We start from the raw sequence: 18,405 nt of genomic DNA on the forward strand, positions 1-18,405 counted from the left end.
TGGTTAGGGCTGAGGAGGCTGGTCAGAAATCAGATGGAAGTGGTAACAACACATGTGGCTGGGCGCGGCTCCTTGTCCTAGGGAGTTGTGCGCGGTCTCTGTGTTCCTAAGCGGTTTGGTTCAGCGGGGTGCAGCTTTCTGCATTCGCTTAGTGCCTGGTTGTTTCAGTAAATAAATTGTATTGGAAAACATCCGTGCCCATTCATTTACTCTTGTCTATGGCTGCTTTTCTTCTACAAAGGCGGAGTTGAGTAGTTGTGACAGAGACCATACGGTTCACAAAACCTAAAATATTTATTATCTGGCCCTTTACAGAAAAAGTTTGCTGACTCCTAACCTAGTGCTTCTGGCAGATGAAATCATGTATAAGCAGATGCAAAATTCATGCTGTGTATAAATTGGTCCCTAATATAACAATAACTTTGGAACAAATTTGCCTTTTCAAAGCAAGTATTGTAGCAGAACTGTCTGTACATGAAACCTAAGACTGTAGCCAACATCTGGAGAGACACCTTCCTGAAGCCATTTGAACCCTCTGAATGTCTCTGTACCTAAAGGGAGAGCAACCTTTAGGTATTTTCAGTCATATGATGCAACAAATTTCTTTTATGTTTAATCCAGTTTCAGTTGCATTTTCTATCCCTTATAATAGAGTTCTCTAGAAAAATATTTTTTTGGAGTAGTTTTAGATTTACCAAAAAGTTGCAGATGGTACAGAGTTCCCATTTATCCCATTCCAATTTCCCCTTTTGTTAACATCTTACATTAGTATAGCACATTTGTCACATATAATGAACCAATATTGACACATAATTATTATCTAAGGTTCATATTTTATTTGAATCTTGGTTTCTACCTAATGTTCTTTTTCTGTTCCAGGATACCAGATACCTTTAGTCATCATTTCTTCTTGGGCTCTTCTTGGTTTTGACAGTTCTCAGACTTTCCACAGTTTTGATGACCGTGACAGTTTTGATTAGTACTGGTAGGTTATTTTGTAGACTGTCCTCACTTTGAGTTTGTCTGACTTTTTCCTCATGGCTAGAGTGGGGTTATGGGATTTTTGGGGGAGTACTACTGCAGTTCTCTTTTAAAAATTGCTTCTTGAGCAACAAGCATGGACAAGATAAGATAAATATGAGTTATTGTTCTTCCCTTCAAGATTTTTATAATTTTTATTTTTAAAAAAATATTTAAAACATACCTACCTTCCTCCTATAAAACTAGAGTGTGTAGTCTCCTTCCCTATCTTTTCCTGCCCTCATTTAATGCCTCATTTATCATTCCTGTAGCATCTTCATGTAAGATTTGTCATTTTGGCTATGCAAAGCACTGTGTCTATTTGAAGTAAATCTGTTTTTAAATGGCTTATGTAGGGTTATGAAAATGTTGCACTATTAAAATGTTATCTTTAACATAAAAATTTAATTCAAGATAAGGGAACCTGTCACATTTTTAGGAGTTTTGGTTTAATATTTATATTTGCATAATGCAGAATTCACCTAATGCAGCTGAAATAGGGCACACTATTTTTGGCATGTCTCGCAGTACGTTACTTAATGTGGGTTACAGGGTGCTGGGGTGATGTCTCAGGCTCTCACATCCGTCACTTTTCTCCATTACTGTTACCTGCTGCCAATTGCAGGAAATCTCAGTACATTATTAACATTCTGTCATTTGCCTTTGGCAAGTAGTTCTGACAAATGGAAGATTAAAATTTAGCTGCTATAGGTTTAAACCACATCCTTTGTGTCAGTAATACCCAGTACCTCCTTGGGTATTTTTCTGGTTTACCTGAAGCAGTGATTTTGTCCATTTTCAATGAAATGGGAGTTTCATTGAGCTTCGCAGTGTGGTCCTGCCTTGGGGACATCTCTTGATTACCCTGTATCTCAATTTACATCATTTAAATTTCAAATAGCAGCACTTCCAAAGTGAGTCAGAACATTTGAGGCTTAGACAAATGAAAACTCATTGATTATTATTATTTTTTTTTAAAGATTTTAATTAAAAAAAAAAGTTTTTAATTTTTATTTTTGGCTGCGTTGGGTCTTCGTTGTGGTGCGCAGGCTTTTCCTTGTCGGGGCTTCTCTTGTTGCGGAGCACAGGCTCTATGCGTACGGGCTTCAGTAGTTGTGGCGTGCGGGCTCAGTAATTGTGGCTCGCGGGCTCTAGAGTGCAGCCTCAGTAGTTGTGGCACAAGGGCTTAGTTGCTCCGTGGCATGTGGGATCTTCCCGGACCAGGGATAGAACCCATGTCCCCTGCATTGGCAGGCGGATTCTTATCCACTGTACCACCAGGAAAGTCTCACTCATTGATTCTTTATACTATATTTTATTTGAAATGTACAGTTATGAAATATAAACCTTTGATGTGGTTTGGAAAATAAAATTCAGATATCATATATATTTTGGGGACAACTAGGTAAAGGCCAGATAAAAATATAATTTGAGATCCAAATCAGTCATGTTTGGTGGTCCAAATAAGGTTTGTTTATATGTAAAATGAGCAATTTTTTCGCCCCGAAACTAAAACTTTTTGTCTTCTTGTAAGTATCCTGGATTACAAATATTCAACTACAATTACTTAAGTACATAACATGTTATGAAGTTTCCTAGAACATTGTGTATAAGCATACTTTGCTCTAATTGCCATCTAGAATGTTTACAGTTGTACTACCTTATGTACTGTAGTAGCTGTAAGAGTCTACCAACTGTGGTGGATTCATATGAACATTTAAATAAGAAATATTAATGGAGAAATAGTGTACATTATGTTGAGGCAAATTAAGCAGTATGGTTAGTAATGGTTAGTATAGTAGTACTGGTATAGCCTTAACGAGAATAATTTGCCTCAATAGATAGAATAACTCCAAAATAAAAAAGTCCAAAGGTTGTCAGAGCTCTGAGCCAAGAAATGACAACTTCCTACCTGTCATATATTACAAATACCATGTGTTTCCTTCCATTTCCCACAATGAGGGACTTATTTGTATATCAGGCAACTGGTTAGAGGGTATAGTTGATAGTTATGTTACTATTTCACTCATTTCCAGCCTCTCAGTAACCACATACATCTCATGAACAACCCTTCATATTTGAATTGATAAATTCTGAGTTACAGGATTAAAAAGTGGTATTCTTACAGTTTTAATACTCTTCATTTAGGAATGCTATTTCTTTCACTTGGATTATTGACCATTTCAGAAAGTAAAAGCATATCATTTGGGAGGCTTAATTTTTGTTCTTATTGCTCTCTTATGTGAATACCTGATCATTATACAGCTGGGCTGTCGGATAAATAGAATCAGCTGAAGAACTTCAAATGCAAATTCTAGAATTTGGTCTCTGGAAATACAGTAGGTCTGTGTGTGTGGGGGGGAAACCTGTCTTTTTTTAAGCTACTCATGTAATTCTGATGCCTAGTGGTACATGTTTGTGTAGTTCTCTTACGTACCTCCTGAGGAGCGCCTGCATTTGGTTTATATGGAAGGCACTGAGATGGGTAGGGGATGAATAACTGTTCTGTTGTGTTAGGTGTCCAGTAGTTGTGACGGTAGCAGTTTTATTTTGTAGTAAAACTCTAATGGGCCATAACGGAGTATGTAGTAAATATAGTAAATATTGATACCGTTTTTAAAACATTATTTTTTATACAGTTGTTTTTGCAATAATGTGTAAAAATACGGTTGCACAAATCACTCAAAATATGTACAGCTTTGTATCCAGAGCACTAATAAAAGCAATAACGATCCTAATAATAGCACAGTTAAGAAGATATATCAAATTTTGAATAAATAAAGAAATATTACAGTTAAGTTAGGATTTTACCTTTTGATTAATTAATTAATTAATTAAAAAATTTTTTTGAGCTGTGCCACGTGGCATGTGGGATCTTAGTTCCCCAACCAGGGATCGAACCCATGCCCCCTGCAGTGGAAACGTGGAGTCCTAACCAGTGGACCACCAGGGAAGTCCTAGGATTTTACCTTTTAAATAGGGTGATGGTTGCTTGATAGAAAGTGGTGGAATGAAGGGTTGAGACTGCTGATAACAGGGACAAAGGCCAAGTACACCAAAAGGAGGAAGCACCATGCGAAAAGCCCAAGACGTAGGATGGGACCAAATTGAACCAGCAACAAAGTGGTACGAGTGGGCATCATGTGCAGTCCACTGATCCCTGTATTTTGCCTCCACATTCACCTGTGTAGAGAACTTTGTGTTAAACTGGACGTACCTGGCTGAAAACATAATGTGTGGGAAAAATTGTCACATATAATCTGAATTATGTTGACACATTCCCCTACTTACCAACCTCATATGAACTAATTCGTGTTACAGAAATGTGTTGTAGCAGAAGAGATTATACTTGGTGACCATTTTGGGGGCATGACTTCGTGGTTAAGTGCATAATCTCAGGCTCCCTCCACCCTGGTGTCCCTTGGGCAAATCACTTTACCTCTTTATGCCTGTTTCTCTTGTTTTTTTTTAATTAATTAATTAATTTATTTATTTTTGGCTGTGTTGGGTCTTCGCTTCTGTGCGAGGGCTTTCCCCAGCCGTGGCAATCGGCGGCCACTCCTCATCGCGGTGCGCGGGCCTCTCACCATCGCGGCCTCTCCCGTTGCGGAGCACAGGCTCCAGACGCGCAGGCTCAGCAGTTGTGGCCCACGGGCCCAGCCGCCCCGCGGCATGCGGGATCCTCCCAGACCAGGGCTTGAACCCGTGTCCCCTGCATTAGCAGGCAGATTCTCAACCACTGCGCCACCAGGGAAGCCCTCTCTTGTATTTTTAAAAGTATTTTGAAAGTGTTTTTGAAAGTATTATGGGAAAGCAGAAAGGAGAATACTTTGGACTGGGAAATAATTTGAAAATTTCTTGGTGGAGGAGATGTTTTACCTCTTCCTTCTCAAATAACCCAGCAGGTTAATACCACTTATAAATTGTGTGACTTTGGGCAAGCCTCAGTTTCCTCATATGTAATTCAGAGACAGTGTTTTGATCACACCATCTCATCAGAATTAATATGAGATACTATGTGAAAATTTACCATATAGTTGAAAGGTAGAAAAAGGAAACATGCACTTCTGTAGTTAAGTTTACTAACTGACTTCAGAGTAGATGGTCTTCAAGATTTCTTCTAGCTTTGAAAGTACTGGAATCTCTGAAACTTCTATAAGTTCTAATAGTTGTTTCCAGTTCTCTGTGTTCTCTGACACAAATGTTTCTCTGGCCCTTCATCCTCTTCAGCCTTAAGTAGCCACTGGCCAAGTTCTTCTTTACTATCACGTCATAGAGATTTGCACCAGATACTCATTCAGGCGGATGTTCCTAATTTCAGAGAAGATTGCCTAAGAAAAATATCAATAACAGCATAAGAATTACCCGCATATTGATTCACAGCCTGTGTCCATGCAGTGGAGCATTCTGTCACTTTGGTGTCATTTGCAGAATGTTTTGAGGAAGGGTATTGATACCCTTACTGATAGCCCCAGATATTCTTGTTAATGATTTACATCTATTTCATCCGTTAATTTTTAAGGAATTAAGACAGAGTTTACTTTTTGCCTTCTGCCTTTTTGCCCTGATATTGCCTTAGCTGATCAGAGACTTCATTTCATCCAGCTCTTCCTCCCTCCCTATCCTTGTTTAAAACCAATTTTTGTGTGTGTGTCGCTGATTTCAACTAAATTAAGTTCTCATTAAAATAATTTTCACCTTAAGGTTTGAATGCGCAACAAGCTTGACCCTCTCACAGATAATTTGCTTTTCAAATGGTTGTTCATCAAAATAAATCTCTAAATAATTTATGAGTCATTGTTCCTAATGAGTGTGTGCATATCCTTGAACTGTTTTGGGGCAGAAAAAAGGATTGAGAATCCTCTGTTTTAAAGCCACACTTGGAGAAATAGCCTCAGTTTTTTCCTTGGAAAACAATGCTGTAAGTGACCATACTTTCCTGTTTGTTTATTTCCTGTGTTACACCTGTTTTTATTATTAAGCTCTTTAATGTTAGACTATATAGTTATTGAAAGATTATAATGAATTCACTTCTCAGTGCTTTTTCTTATAAATTTAGTTTTCTAATATCTGTTATTTCAGATGTAAAATTCGCACCCTTCACTTGGTTTAGTTTCTTTTAGTCACTTGTTATTTGCTTTGAAATATGTCAGAGTGCTTTCAAAACAGTAAACCACTGTAATAGTCTAAGGTGGTATTTTTGTTTTGCTGGTATCTACTTTGTATTTTATATTTGAAAATGACAGAATGGGTGATGATACTCACTGGCTGGTTGTTCAACTGTCAGAAAAACCAGTGCATGGTGAATTGTCTTTTCCATTTGTTCACTTAAGAATGCCTTGTTAGTTTGTGGATATAGTTGCTATTTGTAGAATCTTTCACTGTTTTAGTAGTTCTTTGACTTGGAGATTCTGATAGACTGGCCAAATAGCTAACAGTGTTTTCTTGCGGGGCAGGGAATGGGGAGGAGATTTGTCTAGTTCTCCTTGGCAAATCTGTGTCGCTTGATACTAACAGGTTGGATTTCCAAGCTCATGAAGGTTTATTAATGTTTACACCTCTGTGTTACATTATATCATGAATCCATGTTTTCTCAGATATGCAGCCTGTTATAGATATATCTTGGATCTCTTGATTCCTGCTAATCATTTAATATCAAATGTTTAAGAGTTGATGAACTAGGTTTAATATACTAGAGTGGGATAAGTCCTGCATTTCACCTGTTTTCACGTAATTGATAATTTATTCCAGTATATCAATTGTTCCTTTTCCTGCTCAAAGAGGAGTGATTATAATGTTTCTGTCCTTTAAGAATATTTCATAGTTCACACAGCTTTTGTGTTGTCCTAAAATATAGAAACTAATTAGTGGCAGACATACTGGGTAAAGTCTTGGTATTAGTCATAGATTGTTCAGGTGTGTGCAGGTATTGCCATTGCCCTTAGCAGATTGTGTAGGAGGACATAAAAATGTCATAGATGATATAGTAGAGGATGCAAGAGCCCTTTTAGGTTAGAAGTTAAACAACACTTGAAACTTCTTAATGTGCTGTACCTTGGATAGCTACCCACTATGCCTGGTTAAGTCATGCAAGAATATATTATCTATGGCCCTTTGGTTACTTTTGTCTTTGCATTTTGTATCATTTTACCATTTTGCTGTTCATTTGATTAATGTTTATTTTAGAAGGCTGGTAGGTAAGGCAAAAAACATGAAACCAAAGCATTCAATGTAGCTTTTAGGAATTAATGCCTGTAAAGGAAATAAGAGAGCTAGAGGAACCGGTAGAACAACACTGTTGGGATAGATATAATCAACAAGGCCTGGAATACTAGAGGTTATACAGGACCTGATTTCTTCAACAAATACGTGACAAAAAATGGAGAAGAGGAAGCCCGTAAATCTCAAGATTATTAACTAAATTATTAACTAAAAACTTATTAACTAAAATGTCATGTGTGGGCTTTCTGATTCAAACAAACCAACTGTTTAAAAAACGGGTTTGTAACAATTGGAAAACTTTGTACACTGAACTGGGTATATGTGATATTTCTTCAGGTGAGATAGTGATATTTTAGTAATTTATAAAGGAGCCCTTATGAGAGTTTTGATTTCTCTTCTGAAGGAGTTTAACATTTTTTTAGTAGATCCTAAACCTAGATTCATGAAACATCTTTCTTTTAATTATACCTTCCATTTTTTTAGCATCTTTTATTTACAGATCTTGTGTTCCATAGGTGCTTTATGTATACTGTTTCATCTAATCACTTTGATTGCAATATGATTGGGCATGTTTATTTTGTTCAGATGAGGAAATTGCACTTCAGAGATCTTAAGTAAATTGCCCAAGTTCATATAGGTAATAAGTGGCACGGAAGGAATTTGAATTATCTGAGCTTCATTAAATTAAAAAAATCCAACATTATTTCTAAAATGGAAACCATGGACTCAAAAGTAGTACTGTTGTTTTCAGTTGCTTTGTATATTTAACTTGAATGCTACTTGTAATAGTGAAACAGTAGCTTAATGAATTGTATATCAGTAAGCAGCAAGTTAATTCTGTTTCTAAACATACTTATCTTACCACAAAGGTATAGTGATATAATTTGAGGATTCTGAATTGACACTTAAAAACAGCTTTATTGGGCTTCCCTGGTGGCGCAGTGGTTGAGAATCCGCCTGCCAATGCAGGGGACACGGGTTCGAGCCCTGGTCCAGGAAGATCCCATATGCCGCGGAGCAGCTAAGCCCGTTTGCCACAGCTACTGAAGCTTGCGCGCCTAGAGCCCATGCTCCGCAAAACGGAAGCCACCGCAATGAGAAGTCTGCCCACCGCAACGAAGAGTAGCCCCTGCTCGCCACAACTAGAGAAAGCCTGCGCGCAGCAACAAAGACCCAGCTCGGCCAAAAATAAATAAATAAATGCATTAAAAAAAATTAAAAAGAAACTTTATTATTTGGCAAGTACTGCTTGAGACATCATAAAATGTACTTTGTATTCATTATATCTTTTGAAAATATCATGTGAAAAGCACCACAGATTATAATATTAATGTCTGGTTCTAACAAAAACAAGAAATCGGCAAATAGTCAATTCTTAATGTATCATTCAAATTTAATGCCCATACTATAAGTGTAAAGACTGTATGAAATTCATAAACCACTTCGTTTCACTGTTTCCCTTTTCAAAAATTCACAAAATCCAGCCCAGGAATACCTTGTTCCAATACTCAAGAGCTCCAGGTCCTCTTGCTCAAAGGAAAAAAAAACCCGAAACACCATGGTAGCAGCATTAACATATTCTAGCAAGTGAAATTAAAGTAGTCAGGGGCTGCAGAGAACTCTGCATCTACCTTGACACTGGCACACAGAACAAGCAAGCTGCACTAAACTTAAGCATTCCACTGGCTGACTCAGTAAATAACAAAACACTTGCTTTATGAGACATGTTCAAAGCTAAGGATCTCAGGGAATCCTCACTGGCTAAGCAACCACCTCACTAAATGATGATAATTACATCATCATTTCTAATCCATACATTAACCTTACAAGGCTGTTATTCCTCTTTTAGAGATTACCAAACTGAGATGCAATTTGTTACTTGCCCCAAACCATACCATCTTATAAACAGTATAGTTGAGATTTGAGCCCATGTCTGTTTGACTTCAAAATACTTCCACTTCTGTTGAAAACTGCTTTTTCCCCCCAGGTTTTATAAACGGAACTTTTTATGAAACGGAACTTTTTTTTCATGAATATATTCTTGTGATAGGGATGACATATTCAGATAGCCATTTTGGGGGGAAATTTTATTTAGTTCTTTTGAACAGTTCAGAGAGCTGTCCTTGAATACAAGTTTCTAATGAAGCAAAATCTTCTCTAACATCAAATGTTCCATTTTCTAGCCAAGCAGACCAAGCTTGTCCACAGAATGCTTCACAGCTATGACTCTACACATAGATATACCAAATGGACTCTTCAGAAAATTATGTATTCTAAACATGAATAGTGTGTGTCTGAGTATAATGTATACATGTGTATCAAATAATTGTATCAGAAAAATTAAGCAAGAATCCTTCTAAAATATTTCCAGTGACTGAAGATTTTCCTCAAATGTTCAAATGCCATCCATCATTAACCATTCTTACACTATGTATTCATTCTAAAATTTAGTGGATTTATATCTTTAAATTGTTTTTCTCTTGAAAAAAAAAATGCATTCTACTTTGGGACTCTTCAACTGTTGCTAAGAATGCTTTTCCTCTTCCTGCAGGGATTAGGAACTTCTCTTTCCCTCACCTTCCTTACCTCTCTTGGTCAGTGGAAGATGAAGAATCAACTGGTTCTAAACTGCTGATGATGACTCCTAGGGTTGAGGTCAGAGACTTGTGCTCTAAGAAGCTTGTTGTGGAAGTGGAGTCTGGTCAGGTTTTAAGCCAATCAGGAAAAAGGGTTAAAGCCACCCTGTGGTCTGCAGGAAGGGCCAGTCCCTGGCTCAGCTTCTGGTGCCCTTGGGACTGACTCTGCCTGGTTCCTGTCCTGCCTCCCTGCTATTCATTATCTTCTGTTTTTTCTAGATTTTCATAAGCTACCAAAGAAGGGAACAGAAAAAAGAACGCATGTTGATTCTGAAGTTAAAAACATTTTTTTAAAACTTCTAATAGCACAGTCAAAACTGTGAGAACAAGTGTTGGGAGGTCTGCTTGGTGTGTAAGTCAGCTTGGGAGGGGAGGAGGCTCTCACCGCAGCAGGGGCGCGGGACAGGGAGGTAGGGTTCTGATGTGGCAGCAGAACTAGAAGAGACTGCCAGAGTGATCTGACGTTAGTCAGGCTGCCCGTAGTGCGCTGTGTACAGATACTGCTTACAGGTCACTTTTTCTTGTTTGAAACGGCTTGAGGAAGGGAGGTAATCAACCATGAGAGTGGAAGAGCAAAAGAAATGATTAAAAGGAAAGGTAAGTAGGATTCATGAAAACACAGGATTTTTTTTGCCAGATTGCCCTGCATAGAGGTTATACCAATGTATATTTCCACCAACAGTCTATATTTATTTTCCCACATCTTCTTCCAAACACCTTGTTAAAACTTTTACAAATCTTTGCCTGATAGATAAAAAAAACATCTTATTGTGTTTTTTTGCATTTTTATTATGAGTGAAGTTAAATACTTTTTTTTATGTTTTAAGATTCTTTCATATTTTTCTATTATTATTCTGTTTATGCCCTTTGCCTAGTTATCTTTTGGGTTGTTGGGTTTTAAAGAGTTATAGGCACTTTTTTAATATGTTAAGGAAATTAACCCATTGTGATATGTTCCAAATATTTTTTCTTAATTAATTACATTTTACTTTATTCACAATTAAAAACTTTTTTTTTGGTTAGGGAAGATTTTAAAATTTGTATGTAGTAAAATGTATCAGTCTTTTGTGGTTTCAGGGCTTAAAATTATACTTGGAAAGGACTTCCTCGCTGTGAGGTGATAAAAGCTTTCCCATGATTTTCTTTTATGGTTTTCTCTTTACATTTAAATCTTTGATCCATTGGGAATTTATTTCAATGGATGGAATGAGGAAGGGATTAAATTTAATTCCATCTCTTTGGAATCTTTGGAAAATGATAGGGGATTCATGGCATAGAGAGATCTCAATAAATCCTTTAATTTTTTTTTATAGTTATTCAGGCCAACATTTCTCTGGATTTGTCTTGAGTGAAAATCATTAGACTAGTTTGCAAGATATCGCTGTATAAATTGTTCAGGAGTTTTTCCAGTGTAGCTGCTCTCAAGAACAGTTTGTTTTCCAGATTTGTTCCCAGACCTGATAACAAATTTCAGTTTCTAGCAGGAATATATGTAATGTCCGTGGATTAAAACTGTATAATTTTTGAAGCAACGAGATTAAAACAGTAACACATAATGTAATTGTAGTTTTGTAGAAAGGAAGAAGTATCGTATAAACAAAGTCAGCTAGAGGGTTAATTTCCCTTATTTTCAAATATGAAAATTCAAGGGTATCCCAGTGGATGCCTTTTAAAATTTCATCTGGTCAGATTTAATGTAAAACCAGGCTCGGCAGTGTTTGGCTGCTCAGTAAAGGGCAGACGCCCATGCATGGGTGACATGTCAGTGGTTGGTACCAGCATGCTTGTTTTTTAAGTAACAGTTATGTTGTTGCCAGTGTTGTAGATGCTATACTTTTCACTCATTTCCCAGCGAGTCATTTTATTGCTGCTCTAGGCATCTGCAGTTTAAGTTATGTGTAAAAACGTTGCATGCTTTTATTTGCTGTATTTGTCAGCATCTTTTAACTTACGATATTTACTTTTTTTTTTTCTTTAGAAAGCCATGGACAAGCCTGGCTGCTGTGTCCCACTTTGGATACTTGCGCAAAGGTGTATATGGCAGTTATTATTGTGGGGAAGGAAAGACGGATGTAATACTAGAAGGCACGAAGTTGGGCAGGTCCCTAGACCATGCTTATCTTCTCTATAAATTGTGATCCTCCCTACCTCTGAGATCTATAACTGTGCCTCCCATTGTGCTTGGCCCAGGAGACCTTTTCATGCAGTGTTATCCTTTCTAGTTTTTAGTTGACCTTTCTTAAGTCTGAGATAGAGCTTTTAAGTTTAATTAGGTCCCATTTGTTTATTTTTGTTTTTATTTCGATTACTCTAGGAGACGGATCTAAAAAGATGTTGCTGCGATTTATGCCAGAGAGTGTTCTGCCTATGTTTTCCTCTAAGGGTTTTATAGTATCTGGTCTTACATTTAGGTCTTTAATCCATTTTGAGTTTATTTTTGTATGTGGTGTTAGAGAATGTTCTAATTTCATTCGTTGCTTGTAGCTGTCCAGTTTTCCCAGCACCACTTATTGAAGAGACTGTATTTTCTCCATTGTATATTCTTGTCTCCTTTGAGGAAATCGTAAACAAAACAAAAAGACAACCTACAGAATGGGAGAAAATATTTGCAAATGATGCATCCGACAAGGGATTAATTTCCAAAATATACAAATAACTCATACAGCTCAATATCAAACAACAAAAAAAACCCAATCAAAAAATGGGCAGAAGACCTAAATAGACATCTCCGAAGAAGACATACAGATGGCCAACAGGCAAATGAAAAAAATGCTCGACACCACTAATTATTAGAGAAATACAAATCAAAACTACAATGAGTTGTCACCTCACTCTGGTCAGAATGGCCATCATCAGAAAGTCTACAAATAATAAATGCTAGAGATGATGTGGAGAAAAAGGAACCCTCCTGCACTGTTGGTGGGAATGTAAATTGGTGCAGTCACTGTGGAGAATAGTATGGAGGTTCCTTAAAAAATCAAAAACAGAGTTACCGTATGATCCTGTAGTCCCACTTCTGGGCATATATCTGGAGAAAACTATAATTCGAAAAAATACATGCACCCCAGTGTTCAGAGCAGCACTATTTACAATAGCCAAGACATGGAAGCAACCTAAATGTCCATCGACAGATGAATGGATAAAGATGTGGTACATATGTACAATGGAATATTACTCAGCCATTAAAAAAGAACAAAATAATGCCATTTGCAGCAACATGGATGGACCTAGAGATTGTCATACTGAGTGAAGTAAGTCAGAGACAAATATCATATGATGTCCCTTATATGTGGAATCTAAAAAAAAAAAAGGATACAAATGAACTTATTTACAAAAGAGAAATAGACTCACAGACATAGAAAACAAATTTATGGTTACCAAAGGGGAAAGAGCAGGGGGAGGGATAAATTAGGAGGTTGGGATTAATATATACACACTATTATATATAAAATAGATAACCAACAAGGACCTACTGTGTAGCACCGGGAACTATTCTCAATAATTTTGTAATAACCTATAAGAGGAAAGAATCTGAAAAAGACTATACACACACACATACACACGTATAACTGAATCACTGTGCTGTATACCTGAAACTAACACAACATTGTAAATCAACTATACTTCAATTAAAAAAAAAAAGTCTGAGAGAAAAAAGGATATAAGTAAGAGAAGTCTGCATCTTGAAAGCTTCTATTTTTTAACTTATTAGCTGGAAAGTTTAAGAAGAGAGAAATAGTTATTAAATGAATTATAGTGAAAACTCACCTTCATTTGGGTTCTGCATTTGGTTATGTAGGTCACAGAGCCTAAGGCAGTGGGAGGGGTCCGGTATCACAGGTGTAGCAGTCTGACACAGTGAGGGTGCTTCATGGGATTTCCTGTCTTTGCCTCACCTGCAATTAACCTAGCACGTAATAAACTTCGGCCCAGCATGATCACATATCACTGGTGCCTCAGCTGCACACCTGTGTGTACATCAGTAGAGCTGAACAGCCTGAACACTGCTGTTCTTTAGTCCATGGCTTGAGGTTTAAATTTTTGAAGTACAAGATGGAGACAGAAAGTGAGAGTAGCACTTCAGGAGATGACAGTGTCTTTTTGTTGGATTCAGAAGTTATAACCCAGGTGAATGACACTGAAGAGGGAGAAAGGGAAGAACATTTCAGGTAATTATGGAATTTGCTGTCAGTTCTCCCTCTCTCACCTTTGTCCCTCTGTCCACATCCTTCACTTGTGCTACGCAGCCCTCCCATCCTCTTTGTTTTAATCTCTTTTCCAGTGAGACTTCTTTTCTCTGGGGGAAGGTTTGGAGCTGAAGAGGACAGGTTTCTAGTTGTATGTAGCACTCTTCATTCCACAACTTGTCCTGAGCTTGTAAAAGGCATTTTAAATGACTTGTTAGAACACCAGGAAGAGAAGGTGTTAGACAGGTTTTGTAGTAGCATTTCAGGAATTTCAGGTAGAGACTGAACTACTTACCCCTTCGTATATCTGATTTGTACCTAACAGATGTGATTTGGATTTGAATCTAATAGATTTTTCTTCTTCTTTTTCTTGGAATATGTTCCTGTGTGTGTGTGTGTGTGTGTGTGTATGTATGGCTGCTTTTGTTGCCTTATTCATGTGTATGAAACATTTTGATTAAGTACAAATTAATTGTTTCATGAATCAAAGCCTCTGACCTTATATCTCACTCCCCTTATATCTCCCCTGCCCCCCGCCCTGGCAAATCTCTCTTGGTTTGATCTCTAGCTGTAACTTCATAATTGAAGTGTTTGAGAATGCCTCCTGATTAAGCAGCTCTCCAAGTCCCTTTCATTGGTGAAGAAAGAGGTCTCACCCAGCTTGTAGACACAGCGCCATTTGTGTATAAATTGTGTTGTGCTGTTACAAATTTTAGGAGGCTTTATTCTGGCTTTTCTTTCTCAACACGGTTAGCAAATTAATTCTTTTGGAGGTATTAGAAAAAACTCTTGAAGTTTGTACTGCATATTATCACTGTCAGCCACATGGGCAATTAAACATCTTTTACAGTCTCATCTATGAGTAATTGGGTAGGAGAACAGATCATTATTTTAATCAGATCTTGTCTTTTTTTTTTTTTTTAAATTTTATTTATTTATTTATTTATGGCTGTGTTGGGTCTTCGTTTCTGTGCGAGAGCTTTCTCTAGTTGCGGCGAGCGGGGGCCACTCTTCATCACGGTGCGCGGGCCTCTCACTATCACGGCCTCTCTTGTTGCGGAGCACAGGCTCCAGACGCGCAGGCTCAGCAATTGTGGCTCATGGGCCTAGTCGCTCCGCGGCACGTGGGATCTTCCCAGACCAGGGCTCTAACCCTTGTCCCCTGCATTGGCAGGCAGATTCTCAACCACTGCGCCACCAGGGAAGCCCAGATCTTGTCTTTTTGTTTAGTGTTCAAAGAGTCTTTTCTTTCTCAAGTTAAAGGATTTCTTTATCCACAGATTTTATTTTTAAAGTCTAGGTTAAATTACAGAAGAGATTGAATATTAGGAACTCTTGATAACCCACACTAAATTTGTTAATCAGTGGTTAAAATGAATAAGTATGTTTTACATTTTAAAGAATAATTCAGTGTTCAAAGTATGAAAATGAACTATTTTATTAACATATGAAATTCTTTTTTTGTGTCAGCCTTCTCATTCTCTCCATAATTTTATTTTAGCCTTTATTTTTTTTTTAATATTTATTTATTTGGCTGCTCCAGGTCTTAGTTGTGGCACACGGGGTCTTTTTAGTTGCTGCATGCGGGATCTTTTAGTTGCAGCATGCAGGCTCTTAGTTGTGGCATGCGGGATCTAGTTCCCTGACCAGGGATTGAACCTGGGCCTTCTGCGTTGGGAGTTCGGTGTCTTAACTGCTGGACCACGAGGGAAGCCCCTGGCCTGTCTTATTTGAGTAAAAGCTGCTTCTCTCCCAAGGTGTGCTGGTGCTTCACATATTGCATAGTTTTAAATGTGGTCAGTGTGTCATGGACAGTTAGTAGGAATGAGGTGTTTATTATGTTTGTGTTAAAACTGTTTGGCCTGGTGTTAAAATTGTGGAAGTTATTTTGACATATTTGTCAAAGGAAGAAACAACCTGGACTTTGTTGTTGTGATAGATTTGGTACCGTGTTCCTCCATTTACTTGTGAGGCAACAGGAGGCTGTCTGGGATTTTCTTTTTTTTTTTTTTTTTTTTTTTTAAATTTAATTTTATTTATTTATTTATCTATGGCTGTGCTGGGTCTTCGCTTCTGTGCGAGGGCTTTCTCCAGTTGCGGCAAGCGGGGGCCACTCTTCATCGCGGTGCGCGGGCCTCTCGCTATCGCGGCCTCTCGTTGCGGAGCACAGGCTCCAGACGCGCAGGCTCAGTAGTTGTGGCTCACGGGCCCAGTTGCTCCGCGGCATGTGGGATCTTCCCAGACCAGGGCTCGAACCCGTGTCCCCTGCATTGGCAGGCAGACTCTCAACCACTGCGCCACCAGGGAAGCCCTGGGATTTTCTTTTGACAATTCAATTTAAAAGCAAATCTGTGTAAGATTGAGCTTTTCTTTTCCTTAGGACTATGTGACCACGTTTTCATCCTGAGAAACTGAGCTAGTGTATGCATTGTTTTAGGAAACCGTGATACTTTAGGGCATTTGTCTGTTTACAGTATTATTTCATAGCTGAATGTCACCATGACTCTCCCAAACCAAATATGTCTTTGAGGTTTGATCTTATTTCATTTATAAGTGCAACAAAGAGATCAAGGTAAGGCCACATTCCAAGCAGCGTTTCTCACCTCTTCAGCAGTCAGACGTAAGGAAATGTGGCATCAGAGTGCTTGCAGAATGTTCACAGTGGCGTTCCAGCTGAAACGCCTTGCAGAAAAAAATGTGTGTGGGTGTCGAAGGTGGTGAGGGGCGGATAGTGGGAGTTGCAGCTGTAACCTTGGGAGAACCAATTATAGATTCAGTGCTGTACATGAGAGTTGTTTCTGTAAAATCAATTTGATAGTTAAAAATATATATAGAAAGGTTTTATGTGTTTCTTTAAAATCTGTGCTAATACACATTAACCAGACTGTCATTATGGTTACATACTCATTACTTTCCATGCATGCACACACACAGAATAAGGGCAGAAGATTGTGTGCTCTTCTTTTTCTCTGAATAGCTTCTGAGCTGGGTTTTAAATTCATTCTTAAAAGAATAGCATTGTGTCATTTGAGGCAGCATGGCTAAGAGGGTAAAGTCATAGCTGCCTGAAATGTAGGTTTCTGGTACTTCCAGTCGTCATCTGCTTCAGGAGGAGGTACTCACAGAGGAGCACTATGCCCAGTAGCTTTTGGAATAACTTTTATTTTTGGACTTGGTTGGAGTAAGGGGTACCTTTTCTTACGTTATAGCTCTGTGGGAAGTTGGTCAGTCTCCCTTCATGGCAGTAGTTCTAACCTGCCTACCACTGACTCACAAATCTCTCATTTTCTGATTTCTAATTTTGTAAAGTTAATATCTATCATACCATTACGGTAAAAGAGTTCTTAGACTAGAATATTTCGAGATCCTCAGAGTCTTTAGAATAGTCCTTAGGGATCATTAGAAATGCTTCTGTAAATATGAAAGGGGACTATAAGGCAGAAAGGAAAAACAAAAATGTTTTAATTCTTTTAAGAGAGAAAAATTTATTTAGGAGTTATATGCAGTGTACTAAGCCAAATATGATATAGTGTATCAGTTATATGTTTATTAATCCTGTAAAGTAGGTATTATTATTTCCTATCTTCCAGATGCAGAAATTGTAGCTCAGAAAGCCACATACACCATATCGTCAGTATATGGTAGAGCAAAATCTTGAACCCCAGGGTAACTGATGTTAAAAGTAAAAGACTTAAGTTTTATAAAAAATTTTGATATGTCTGCTGCTAAATGTTATTTTCTAGTAAGTAATAACTTTTAAGAGGCTACAGCTTATTTCTCAGTTCTGAAATTCCTTCTTTGAGCACCAGTGGTGTATAAATTATGCAGCCAACATAAAAGTGAAGTAGTGCATACAGTAATGTGACCTTTTAAAAATATGACCTCGAGGACACCTGGGAATTATCATTAATTCACAATCATGAGAGGTTCTAGTTCTTTGGCATTTGAGAGTAGAAATGTTTATCATATGATCTTTTTTTTAAAAAAAATTTTTATTCATTTATTTATTTATTTATTTTTGGCTGCGTTGGGTCTTCATTGATGCGCGTGGGCTTTCTCTAGTTGCGGCGAGCGGGGGCCACTCTCCGCTGCGGTGCACGGGCTTCTCATTGCAGTGGCTTCTCTTGCTGTGGAGCACGGGTCCCAGACACGCGGGCTTCAGTAGTTGAGGCACGTGGGCTCAGTAGTTGTGGCTTGAGGGCTCTAGAGCACAGGCTCAGTAGTTCTGGTGCACGAGCTTAGTTGCTCCGCGGCATGTGGGATCTTCCCGGACCAGGGATCGAACCCGTGTCCCCTGCATTGGCAGGCAGACTCCCATCCACCGCGCCACCAGGGAAGCC

General features: G+C 38.1%; 1 protein-coding gene across 2 annotated transcripts in view; it reads left to right on the forward strand.

Annotated features, from left to right (window-relative positions):
* The window catches only part of ARHGAP32 (Rho GTPase activating protein 32), a 291,298-nt gene that overhangs the window by 86,017 nt on the left and 186,876 nt on the right, over nucleotides 1–18,405 (forward strand). The window lies entirely within an intron of this gene.

The sequence above is a fragment of the Eubalaena glacialis genome, chromosome 10 (assembly GCF_028564815.1).
Source record: "Eubalaena glacialis isolate mEubGla1 chromosome 10, mEubGla1.1.hap2.+ XY, whole genome shotgun sequence".
In the NCBI taxonomy this organism is placed as follows: domain Eukaryota; kingdom Metazoa; phylum Chordata; class Mammalia; order Artiodactyla; family Balaenidae; genus Eubalaena; species Eubalaena glacialis.